This window comes from Chenopodium album, chromosome 8 (assembly GCF_948465745.1).
Source record: "Chenopodium album chromosome 8, dcCheAlbu1.1, whole genome shotgun sequence".
Classification (NCBI taxonomy): Eukaryota; Viridiplantae; Streptophyta; class Magnoliopsida; order Caryophyllales; family Amaranthaceae; genus Chenopodium; species Chenopodium album.
This window is the reverse complement of record NC_137841.1, coordinates 9,316,701-9,329,634: the sequence shown is the minus strand read 5'-3', so window position 1 is coordinate 9,329,634 and position 12,934 is coordinate 9,316,701.

The window sequence follows — 12,934 nt, the reverse complement described above, 5'->3', positions numbered from 1 at the left end:
AGATCTTAATTATCCTTTTTGAAAAGATAAGATTAAAGAGTTTGAAATTGAATAAAACTTTTCTTTTTGAAAATCCTATTTCTATCCGAATTGAAAGACGTTCAAAGATAGACGGATACTACTTTCGTGCATCATATTTTTTATCCAAATTTTATATGGTTGGATGGCCATTGAAATTATCTTTCCAATGATATATTATAATACCAATTCCGAGCTATAACGGAAAAGATATGAATAAAATGTCAACCTCTATCCAAAACTGACACCGTCTCACTATTTCGGCCATATCTTTTATTCTATAAAATATTTTAATCTGATTCTAATTGGGTTAGAAAGTAGACTTCAATAGATTTCCAACGATATCTTATTCATTTTATTCCAATTTCTAAAACAAAAGATATGATAAAAACAAAAACCGCAAAAACTGCAGTCTATCGAGTTTTATTCCGATTTAATTCGGATCTTATCTTGTTTTTTCGACCCTTCTTTTTTCTCTATAAATAGAGGTCATATCACCCCTTTTCCAATCATCAACAAGCTTGATGATCAAATCCTTCTCTCTTTCTCTCTTTGACACCAAAAAATCATTCTTCTCTCTCTCTCTCTCATATTCTAAGCCTTAAACCTATATTCCTAATTACACCATTCTTCCCCTTAGTACTCCAAGGAGTCCATACAAAACCCAAAGTTCTATACTTAAACTAAGGCGCGAAAGGTATAATTAACTGAGGATTTGGACCAAATCAAATCTACATTTATTTAATTTAATTTCCATTTGATTTATTTTTATTGAAGTTACTAACGGTTTATTCATGATGTAGCAATTTCAAGGAAACGCGGAAAGTGAGTAATTGATTCACTTAGTTACTCTTATTTTTATTCTTATTGCTAGCATCATGATTAGATTTATTTATTATTTGATTTGACTAACGCTATTATTGTTAAATTGATTCCAACATTAATGTTTATTCTATTATTATTGTTATGATCACCATATATAATTGAAAATCACGCCTAATAAGATAATTTGGACAATCGGTTTAGGTTCCTTTTTAATCTTGTTGTTTAATCAAGTGATCACAAATATTTTAGAATTATATGTTGCATTAATATTCAACCAATTTAGCTTAATAATAGTTTGGAGCAAATTGAATATTTTATTTGCATGCCTTTGAGATCGCAAGAATCACTTTTCACTATAAGAATCGAGTAGAGGCCAATATGGGCAAATGTGACTCCATGACTCACTTCGTACCATCATCTCTGATCCTCCTTTCGTGGTTCCGAACCATATGGAGTTAGTAATCTCATGGATTATGAATGGGGTGTAACCTTCACGGGTCAATCGTTGTTGCCTATCGTTGTCCCTTATTCGTGGTTGCCGCCTTTTATGATCCGTGAACGGTTTACAAGTTCCTTAAAAAAACTTATTGGCGGCTCCCTACTTTCCTTGTCCCTAATCGTATATGTCAATTCCCACTTCCTAAGAGTGCCAAGCATATTCACCACATGCTTTAACGCAGGCGCACTTCGAGCGACGCCTACAGGAACAAGGCGGTGATGTTACATCAAGTCAAGAAGACGAAAGCGAAGATGATAGTGAAAACGACAATGTGTCAAATGACGAAAACGAATAGCTCTAGACTATGTTGGGTTTGGATATTAATTAGGGTTTTGAAGTTTCTCTTGTTTGATTTAAAGAAATGATAGTGTTAAATTATGCTTGTACAAGGTAGTTTTAAATTAAGGGTGTACTTTTGGTTATCGGGGTCTGTTTATGTAGGTTATTATTGTCTGAAGTATTCTATAAATTAAGGGTAATTTTCTATGAATTAAGGGTGTACTTATTGGTGCATATAAGGGCAACCAAATGTATTTATCGTCCTTGTTATTATTAAATTATTAATAGTTTTCTTAGTTCAAATATATAGTACATGATATTTGTTTTTTGAATTAATAAATGTCTTTTGAAATATTAATGCTTTTTTTTAATATGTCACTTAATTAAAAAAAAATATGTCACTTAGGGCCTGTTCAAATTTACTGAACTGAGCTGAACTGATTGGAGCTGAACTGAACTAAACTGATTGGAGCTGAACTGAACTAAATTGAGCTGAAATGAATATTTTATGAGAGAAGGAAATTAAGAGCTGAACTGAACTGAACTGAACTGATCAGAGCTGAACTGAACTGAACTGAGTTGAACTGAACAGAAATGAAATTAAGTAAATTTGAATAGGCTCTTAATTAGACTTGGAAATGAGTGATTTAAAACTCTTAAGTAAAAAAAACATTAGGAAAGTGGTTAAGTGACAATTCTGAAAGTTTTAAAGGAAAGGGGTAGATAGAAATCTAAATGGAGGATGTCTGATCTTTAACTAATAATGTTGAAAAATTGTATATAAAATCTATAGGCTTGAAGACCAAACACAAAAGCACAATATTAAATCTAGCACACATAGTCACACACACGTGAACAAAGTATCCCTTTTGCCTTTCCCACAAAAATATTTTGGAATTGAGGCTGTTTAAAAAAAATAACACCAATATAATTAATGTCACAAATTAAAAAAAATAACACCAATACAATTAATATGTCACAAATTAAATTATTAAAAGTTTAAAATACTTTTATTTCAGCATACTATCATTTAGCATACTACAATTTTTAATGTAATGTTGATGTGTCTCACTCTTTTATAAATTAACTCCCAAATAAAACATTAAATTCAAATGTGTTGGATTGAGTTACAATGCTAACATTTATTACCAATCGTCATATCATTCTTACTTTACTACGATGTACTATTCTATGGCTAGAGTTATAGTTTAATACAGTTGGGGACTTAACTAACAGGACAAAATTGCACGAAGATGAAATTTTGTCGCGCTATTATAAAACGTTTCACTAAAAATGTAGGAGAAATTATCCAAAAAGAAATTTTTGTTTTTTTAGTATTTGGACCTTAAATGAAAGTCACGAATATGAAATTTTTGTTTTTTTAGGTAAACTAACATGAAAAGAAAAATAAAAAAAACCACAATTCATAAATGAAAGCCAAAAGAAAAAGAGTGGACAAAATATGGGTAAATAAAAATAAAAGAATATGTTAAATACTAAAGAATTGGACAAGCAGAACATAAAAAACAGGAGGATAAAAATAAAGGTAACACTTGGAAATCAAAACAATTATAATATAAAAAAATAATAAATAATAAAATGCCAAAATTTTTACTAGATTATAGTCTAGTGTGATGATTAGAACCTCGCACCACACTTCCCAAAATAAAATCTCCAACCACCAAACCCAAGTAGTAAGACACTAAATGTTTAGTGTACTTCACTCCCACACAAAATTTACTTCAAATAAGATCAATGGTCTTAAAGTCGTTAAAATCATTATGGCCAAATCGTTAAATTATATTTAAATGTCATGGATTATTACATTATAAGAACCCAATGTTCGGGCAAAATTAAAATGTGACGGAAAGTAATATTTTATTATTATCACATCCTTATCAATTAATAGGTGGTTGATAAAGTATCCCTTAAGGTATTAAAAGAAATTCATAATAACTATTATTTTACATAGTCATCCTTACATCTACTAGTATATAATACTTGTAGGTGCTTGAGGCAGTACTACAATATAAGTAGAAAACATTTCAGTAGTTTTCAAAAAAAAAAAAAAAAAAAAAAAAAAAAAAAAAAAAAAAACATTTCAGCAAAAACATGTTTCCCATTGTGTTACTAGAAAGAAAAAGAGTGCACACCAAGGTATCTATTTTTCAAAAATAATTTTCATACTATTGTCAAAATTATTAATATTTTTAACATGTATAATTATGCTAATGGTGTTTTGTTATTTTTCAGATGAAGGTCGATATGGTGACTTCTAAGATGGCAAAAAAGAGTAGGAAACAAGTAAATAAGAAAACGGTTAGGCAAAGGAGAGAGGAGGTGACCATGGCACAATTGGAGGACTTAATCAAATGGATGAAAAAGGGCAGCATAATGTTAAGCGCCTAATTGATACTCATTATGTCCTTGAACGTCAAAAATTGATGTTGTGCGTACACTAATTGAGTACTATAACCCACCTTGGGTTGAAGGCCGTTAGAGGTATTACTTGTCATCCCGACTCCCGAGTATCCGTTCTTAACACCTATGTCACTCGGGAAGGCTAAACACTTTAGGAAAGAGGCTTATTGTTATATATTTTACCTCCTAAATTATTGCAATATGTGCTTTAGCTTTAACCTAGCTCACCTAAGACGCACTTTACTTAATTGCTTTATGTTTCCTCACTTTTATCGCTTCCTAAGAAGGGTATTTGAGTTCTTCATGCCATTGGAGGATTGGCTACACATGGTTCAAGAAAAAATAGAAGCACAGAATTATGACCGTAGTGTTTGGGGTTTGTTAGTGTTGGGTAGAAAATTCTTTGACCTGAAGAAAGACCTTGAAGAACTCATCTTAACTATGGAGTGGATTGGCTTCTCTCATGATGATTTTATCGGCAATTTGGTTTTGGATATGATGCAAAATATGTCTAATTCAAGGCGTTGATGTTTCAGTAAAATGGTTATGACCCTACTGCCTATATGGCTCTTTTTACGGCCAACCCCTTCCAAAAAAGTGACTACCCAAAGGAGTACAAAATAGTGTTGGATTTTGCTGGGCAAGTATGGGAAAGGAATTACTATTTTGACACGTATGAGGATCTAACTTCTGCCGATGAATGGAATCATGAAGATGAAGATTATGAGACTCATTCCTCAGATGACGGATGGGAACAAAATGATGATACCGAAGATGAAAGCGAAGAAGATGATGCGCCAAGTGGAGATGATAACGACGATCTTACCGAAGATGATGAGGCATATGACGGTGTTGAAGAGATCTAGACTATTTTGATGAATATTAATAAGGGTTTTGTTGTTTGTCTTATTTTATCTAAGGTAATGTTATTATTAAGCTACACATGTATGAGGTAATTTTCTATGTTATGGGTGTAACAATGGTAATTAAAGTTTTTAGAACTAAAGTTCATTTAGTACATCCGGTCCTATTTTCCTATGTACTTGTATCATCCCTCTTTCCTCATACTTATAATATTATTGAATACATTAAAGTTGAAATTTATTTGTTGATTCATATTTATGTATGAATGATATTTTTTGTGTTTAATTATTAGGTAGAGTGATGTGGTGTTTTAACTATAAAATAAGTAAATTGAATTATACAATGTTTTGAATTTTATTTATAAGGATTTTAATTGGGTTGAGGACTAGATAGAAATATAAAGGGTGTAACGATGGTAATCAGGGTTGACTATTCGTTAGTCAATTTTATATTTGGAGTAAAATTATTTAAATAATTTAAGAATTTTTTTGTTTATGTTTGGTGAAGAAATAAGAAATTATTATAACACAAATACTGAATAACTAAATGTAATAAGAACAAGGCTTACTACATTGCAAATATATGAGTCATTATTTGAGCCCCCTTAGCATTTTCATTTTGATTTAAAAAAAATAAAATAAAATTTTATTATTATCTATGACTTGCTTGGTTGACTACGTTGTTAATACAAGTATCAATAAGAATAAAATATCAAGGAAGCATTAAGTTAGCCTACATATGTATACAATTGTACCCTACCTATTTGATTTCTTTGTTTATGTCACATGGAAAGTAACATCTCACAAATTTCGTTTACTCACTAACATTTTTTGTTTTCTTATTATTATTTTCATCAAGGGTAATACCTGCCCAAATTGAAGTACGTCCGAAATTTTGGGTGTTAGTGATGATCGGTTTTATTAAAATAATTTTACTGCCTCAGTAAAATGGAATAAGTCAACATTTTTAAGTATGATCATACTAATACTGCAAATTCATATAGATCTAACCAAATACAAAAAACACTTACATGATTTAAGATAGTAAAGCCTTCATTTCATAACAAAATATTGGCCCAAGTCCTTAAAATGTTTTAATAAACTGAACAAACATTGTACTACATTAGACTAAGATATAACATGGCCCATAATGCAGTGAGAGTATCACCAAGACAAAACGCTACATGTTAATATTAGAAATGGGGGTCCATACCAATCAAAGAAATGTAATAGTTAGAGATGGGGGATCCATGCCAGTTACTCGACAAGAACCTTTGCATCCACTTTAACCTCTTCACCCGTAATGAATTTTGAAACTCCTTTCTTGATGTTGCAAGCCACAATCTTCCGATTTCGATTGTACTTAATGTGCATTGTGGCTCTCCATTTCCGACGATTATACAAGTCAACATACAAGGGGTCTTTAAGGCCATTAAAATATGCATGGGCAAAGGATACGGGAACGTACTAAATCAAAAACAAAAAAAAAACAATAAAATAAGATACGACAGTATAAAATCAAACAAACAACCCATTTAAAGAGGGATCTTTTACTGAATTAGTTACTTTAATAAAAATATTTACCAAAATAGATAATCAAAAATTCGTTAAGTCCAAAACTAGCTAATTTCTTATCAAAATATTAACTTGGAAGAAAAATTCCTTTTTGTTTTTTTCACTTTTTTATTTGGGTTTATTTGGTTTTTGCCAGATTTCATATAATAGCCTTTTCCTATTATTCATACTCTTAATGAACATAAGACAATAACATATAAGCACCCCTGTTCCTAACTAACTTTTAATTATTCAAATCTTGTAAAAATTCAAAAGATAGCTAATAAATGCAATATTTTTATAATCAATCACAATACAACTAACAATTTAGAGTTTCTAACTTCTGTATTATGCTCCAATTAAAAAAAAATAAAAATATATTATGCATCATAGACCTACAACAAGAGATTGATCTAAAGAAAATTTATGTTAATGTAATTTCAATTATCCATTTACATATATATATAGTACTTATTTACCCTCAAAATATTAACATGAGACTAATCAAAAGAAAATTTATCATTCTTTTATCGTCGTATAATTTCAGTTGCTTGGATAGAAGAACAAAACAAAAGCGAATGATTTCATAGTACAAAAATTAGATTTGGAATTTATAATTTCTAAACTAGCTAATTTAGTAAAAGATCTTTAAAAGAAACACGTAATAAATTAAACTTACAATTGTTGGTTTGGATATGTAGCTTTTGATGAATTGGAATTTGAAGGAGGGAGGAGGTGGTTGGATAGGCTCCATCGTATCATCACCATCATCATCACCATCACCATCATCATCGCTTGAATAAGATGAGATCAAAATAGTGTTACGAGTGATTTCAACGCCAGCCCTCTAAATATCCACCTTAAATAAATTACCACCCAGACACGTTACGATTAACATATCACCAATCTCCACACCATTTTCCTCAACAAAGACATGTCAACCCTCTCCAAAACATTTTTCTTCTCCACCTTTAACCCTGACCTCCATGAGCTCAACTTCATAAGTCTTTGAGTCATCAATGCCTCTTTGAACATGAACCTCCTTTGTACCCCCACGAATGAGATCACTTATATGATCTGGAAGAAACTGATAAGAACATATTTAATTAGATTAAATTAGTTTAAATGGAAAACTATATTATTCATTCCTTAAAACAACAATAGTGTAATAACATGCTCACCAAAAGATCCTTTGCCTCATCATCAACCGTCACGGTAAACCATGTTTCACCCGAATCCGCCATACCTTTCAGTCAATAAACAAACACCACTATAAATAAATAGACTAAAAAATGTAAATTATTGTAAGAAAAAAAATTTTGAAAAATCAAAATAACACGCAAACCATCATAAGATCAACCAAAAACCAAAATAAACCACCTACCAATTCACAATTCCACCACCAAAAAACAGAAAAAAAAAAAAAAAAAAAAAAAAAAATTTCTAAATCAACTACTAAAAACAAGCAAATCAACTATAAAAAACAGGACATTCAACGAGCCGAGAAAGGAAATATAAACTACCAACTCCACCAGAAACTAGGAGTAAGAGAAATAATTAAATTATTCACCCAAATACATACATCCTCAACAAACCTAACACTAATACTACTAAATAACGTTAGATTCAAACCAAATTCAAAATTTAGCAACCAAACTCACAGGATATACAATAAAAATCACAATAATACTTAAAAAAAAATAACAATTACACAACGAAATTTGGCAACTCTATTGGAATTGAAACTCGAAATTGAAGAACAATAGCCATGTAAACTAGGCATGTAAACAACTTGATGCATGTAATTCAAAAATGGAAATCAACCATTGATGAACAAAACCCATGAGGGAGATGATAACTACCTAATCAGAGTGAATGAGATGGTGATGTTGCAAGAACTTCAACTATGGCCCTGTGCTTCCACGACAAAAGAATTATGAGAGGAGAGATTATTTAATTTAATTTGGAAGAGAAAGGGATAGGGTTTTTTTTCTTATGAGAAGTCGTTTGAAAAAAACAAAACAAAAGGGGGACCATTTGATTGACTTTACAATGCTCCCTCACGTGATTGGAGGATGTTTGTTCTGGTCAAACACAAGTATCAAATAAGAGAATTTTTATTAATTTTTTTCGAGGAACCAAAAAAGAGAATTAGTGTCAATATAAGAGGTAATTAAAATTAAAATTAAATTTATTTAAAGGTAAAATAAAACATATGAAGGAATTAAAAAGGAAATTAAATTTAAATTTAAATTAATATTAATATTAAAAAAAAATTTAAAAAAAGGTGGGGGGGGGGGGGGGAGGCATTGCAAGGGACCGAACCCTCGACTTTATGTCTGATAGAGTGTTGAGTTTGGTATACCATTGGAAAAGTGCTTGCACCGTGTTATAATGGCCCAAAACAATTTATATATACTTTCTTACTTATTCAAATATATTTCGAATATTTATTTATTTTTTTTAAAAAACACTTATTTAACAAATATTAATTAATGTCATTGTGTTATTTTTTTGATATAATAATTTTTATTTTTAATATTCGTATTAAAATTCTGACTAATCTATATATTATACTAAAACAGGGTATACTAGCTCATGGCTGCCATGTGTCCCTATTTTTGCGTTTTTTTTTTTACCTATTTTAAATTTTAGATATTTGGTTGTCGAAGGTCCAATAGATGTGTGGTGATGATCGGGTGAATTCATCACATAATAAAATCAAGGTAGTAAGTGATGGGATCATAAATCCTATTTTAAAAAAAAATTCATGTTAAACGTTAAGTGTTTTTAGAGGCCATTGAGGAGAAAAAGAATACGAAATTATTTGTGATATACGAAGTACAATATATAATGATCATATTGTTATTATAATCGTAAACTTTTTCCAAAAATATACTTCGTAGTAAGTTAGAGGATAGAGATAGCCAACTAAAAGGCAAATTCTTATATGTGGCTGGCCTCATCGTGTGCCAGGGGTTACTCGAGTTACTTGGTCAAGAATTACCTAAGGGGGTCAGTCAGAAGTTACTTGAGGGGTTTAGTCGAGGGTTAGTTAAATACTCGATCATGGGTTACTTAAGAGGTTACTCGATCGGTCAGGGGTTTCTCGGCCATGAGTTACTCGAGCTACTTGGTCAAGGTTTACTTGAGGGGTTCGGTCAGGGGTAACTAGAGGGGTTCAGTCAGGGGTTAGTTACTCGGCCATGGGTTACTAAGGGGTTACTCGGTCAGGTTTTACTCGAGGGGTTACTCGGTCATGGGTTACTCGGTCATGGGTTACTCGAGTTACTCTTTTGGGATTTTATTCAGGGGTTACTTGAGGGGTTCGGTTAGGGCTTAATCAGTCATGGGTAGCTTGAGGTGTTCGGTTAGGGGTTACTCGGAGATAGGTTACTCGGTCAGGAGTTACTCGATCAAGGATTACTCGAGTTACTCGGTCAAGGGTTTACACGAGGGGTTCAGTTAGGGGTTACGAGTTACTCGGTCAAAATTAACTCAAGTAACCCCTGATCGAGTAATTCGAGTAACCCAGCCACATAGAAAAATACTCCCATTTAAAAATAAGGTGGTCAACGGCGCAAGTAGAAATGAGGGGAAAAAAATATATGACTTAACGTGGGTATTGATTGTTAGTTCATTAAGTTGAATTATTTTTCAAATCTTTCCATACAATCTAAGAATAAAAATAAATAAATAAATAAAAAGGGGGGTTGTTTTCAAGTTGTACTTTGTATATCATTACTTTGAGGGTTAAAAATATATGATTAAGACATATTTATAAGTAAAGTTTATTATTACTCAATAAATCATTGTATTTTAAAATTTTGTGAATTGAATCTGAGTATCAAGATTTGTAAGTCGTGCATCGCACGGGTGCTATACTAGTTCAATAACATTTTTTGGCATTAGTACAATAATCACAATTCTTAAAGGCTCTTCTATCTAATTCTATATCAATATATTTTGTTTTGCTATTTTAAATGTTCTATAAAAATTATCAAAAATACAAAGCTGTGAAAATCATTTTATTTTACCTTAACAGTAGTAACATTTAGCTTTCGGAGGATCCTCCTTCAAATAGACATTAGGATTAGTAGGATTAGGGGGGGGGGTTCGATATACATCCCCCTTAACTATTTTTTAAATTCTATTACTCGAAGTTTTTGCATATTCACAATTTCAGGAGGGTATTTGAGAGGGTTTTAGCAAGACCATGAACGACGTCGTTTTGGAATTTTTTGGTTTTTTATATTTCTAGGTGTTCTCCTAAATAAAATGACCCGAGTTGAAATCGAATAAAACTAAATCATCAAAATCTTAAAAGTATATGAAATACGGAGTATTATTTACTACAAAATTTATTTAATCAATTTAGACCTGGGAAATGAGATTGGTGATAATAACCAGCTTACATAGTGTAAAACTACACCACCTAGCTCAAAAAATTGAAGCTGAATGTAGATTGCGAAAACCTACTACAAAATTTGATACATTGTACCAAAAATTGACACACTTTTAAAAGTCCAAACTCCAAATTAGTTCATATACCGATATATGAAGTACTAATCATTTTATCTACTAGTTATATATGGACCATATTAGAATAAGGTGTGCCACACACTCACACTAGGATTGTTTGGCATAATCAGTAATTTAATGGACTATAAGACTACTTATAGTAAAATTAATTACTTTTAATGGTTGGTTTAACAAATTAGATCAAGTCTAGCTCAATTATGTCCAAGCAAGAAACTCAAAACCTTTAATTGAACAAGCTTTCACCTTAATCTAGTTTTAAAATTTACGGTTTGTTCTATTCACTTTATTTCTCATATTGACCTTAAATTCGATTTCAAATGAGACCTTGGTACAACATATATATTTCTGGTGGAAAATAACTCGTATAAGGTGATTATTGATGAACAAAGCATGATCTTATATTAAGTCAATTTCAAATGAGACCTTGGTACAACATATATATTTGGTGAAAAATAGCTAATTAGTGGATTGTATAAAGATAGGTAGAGAGATAGAGAGAGGATATATAAAGATAGCTCAAAAGTAATTAATGGCAGCAATCAGCAGCTATATTAATCCTCCATCTCCAACCCAGTGGTAATTAATCACATGATCACATCAGACTTTTGTTTTAGCTTAATTCTATGATTAGCTGCAACTTCTGTATCTTAATTACTAGTTTATCACCTAGTTGACATTCTTATTTGAGTAGTGGTTCTTACTAATTGTCTAACTGACAATTAGTCTTGTATCTTTCCAACCTAGAGGAATTCTTATTTAGTCTTAACTGGTTTTTACTATTCTAACTAGTTTAAATTTATGATCCCGTTTTAAATTCTATTTCATGTTTATACCCTTGCCAATTATATTCTTGTTTTTGGAATTCATTTTGCCAATAACTTCATATACAAAGTTCATTACAAGTTTCACACAACTAACTACTTTCATAAACTATTTAGTTTAATCAATCAAGTATGGCATTTTTCATAGTGATTACGAATGTGCCTACATTCTTTTTAAAAATGAATTGTTTGGAACTAAGTTTCATATATAATTTTTACAGCCTACATTAGTCAATGATTGTTGAGTTTATATTTTATTTCAAAGGTAGTCTATTACCATCCTTTATTTATTTTAATTTTTTAAAATTAACTTAGCTTAGGCTATAATATGAGGGTGTACTCATGCCACCTTTCAAACATAGCTTTTTAAAATAGGACAATAGTAAGGGGCAAAAGGGGATAAATAAGGGAAATTTAAAATGGAATAATTGGGTTTTAAGTATTGTTAAGATTAGGGATCTAAATCATATAAGTCCAAAGGTCTACAAAATGAAACATGCATACTTGGTAGATAGTCTATAAATTTCAGAAGTCAAACATATAAATCCGTAGGTCGTCCATAGAGTCTAAAAAAATGCAACGTGTAGTAGCCGTAAAATATTAGACTATATAGTCTAACAAAATCGACGCTCGTCTTGAATAACAAATAAAATTTATGGAGCGTCATCACCGAAAGAACTCCTAGTTGTGCTCATTAAAGTCTTACTCGTCTTCCTCTTCTTCGTACTCCACTTGATTTTCCTCTTCCTCTTCCTCATCCTCTTCCTCGTCCTCTACCTCATCTTCATCCTCATGATTAGCCTCATCCTCATCCTCATCCTCATACTCAACCTCTGTCCGATGCATCTACAAGTACAAAATACTTGTAGTTAAATAGTGGATTGTTTCATCTTATTTAAAAGCTAACTTAAACTCATAATTTTTAACAGAACCTTAAGTTGCAAGAGATAATGTAAAACATAATTATATCATGTACGAGTATTAATTTAAGTGTAACTTAACGAAACCCTACACAACTAAATTATTGTTACATACATAATGGTAATGAGTATGTGGGTGAAGTGAGTAGATTTATTTTCCTAATTTAAAAAATAAAAAAATAATAATACAAA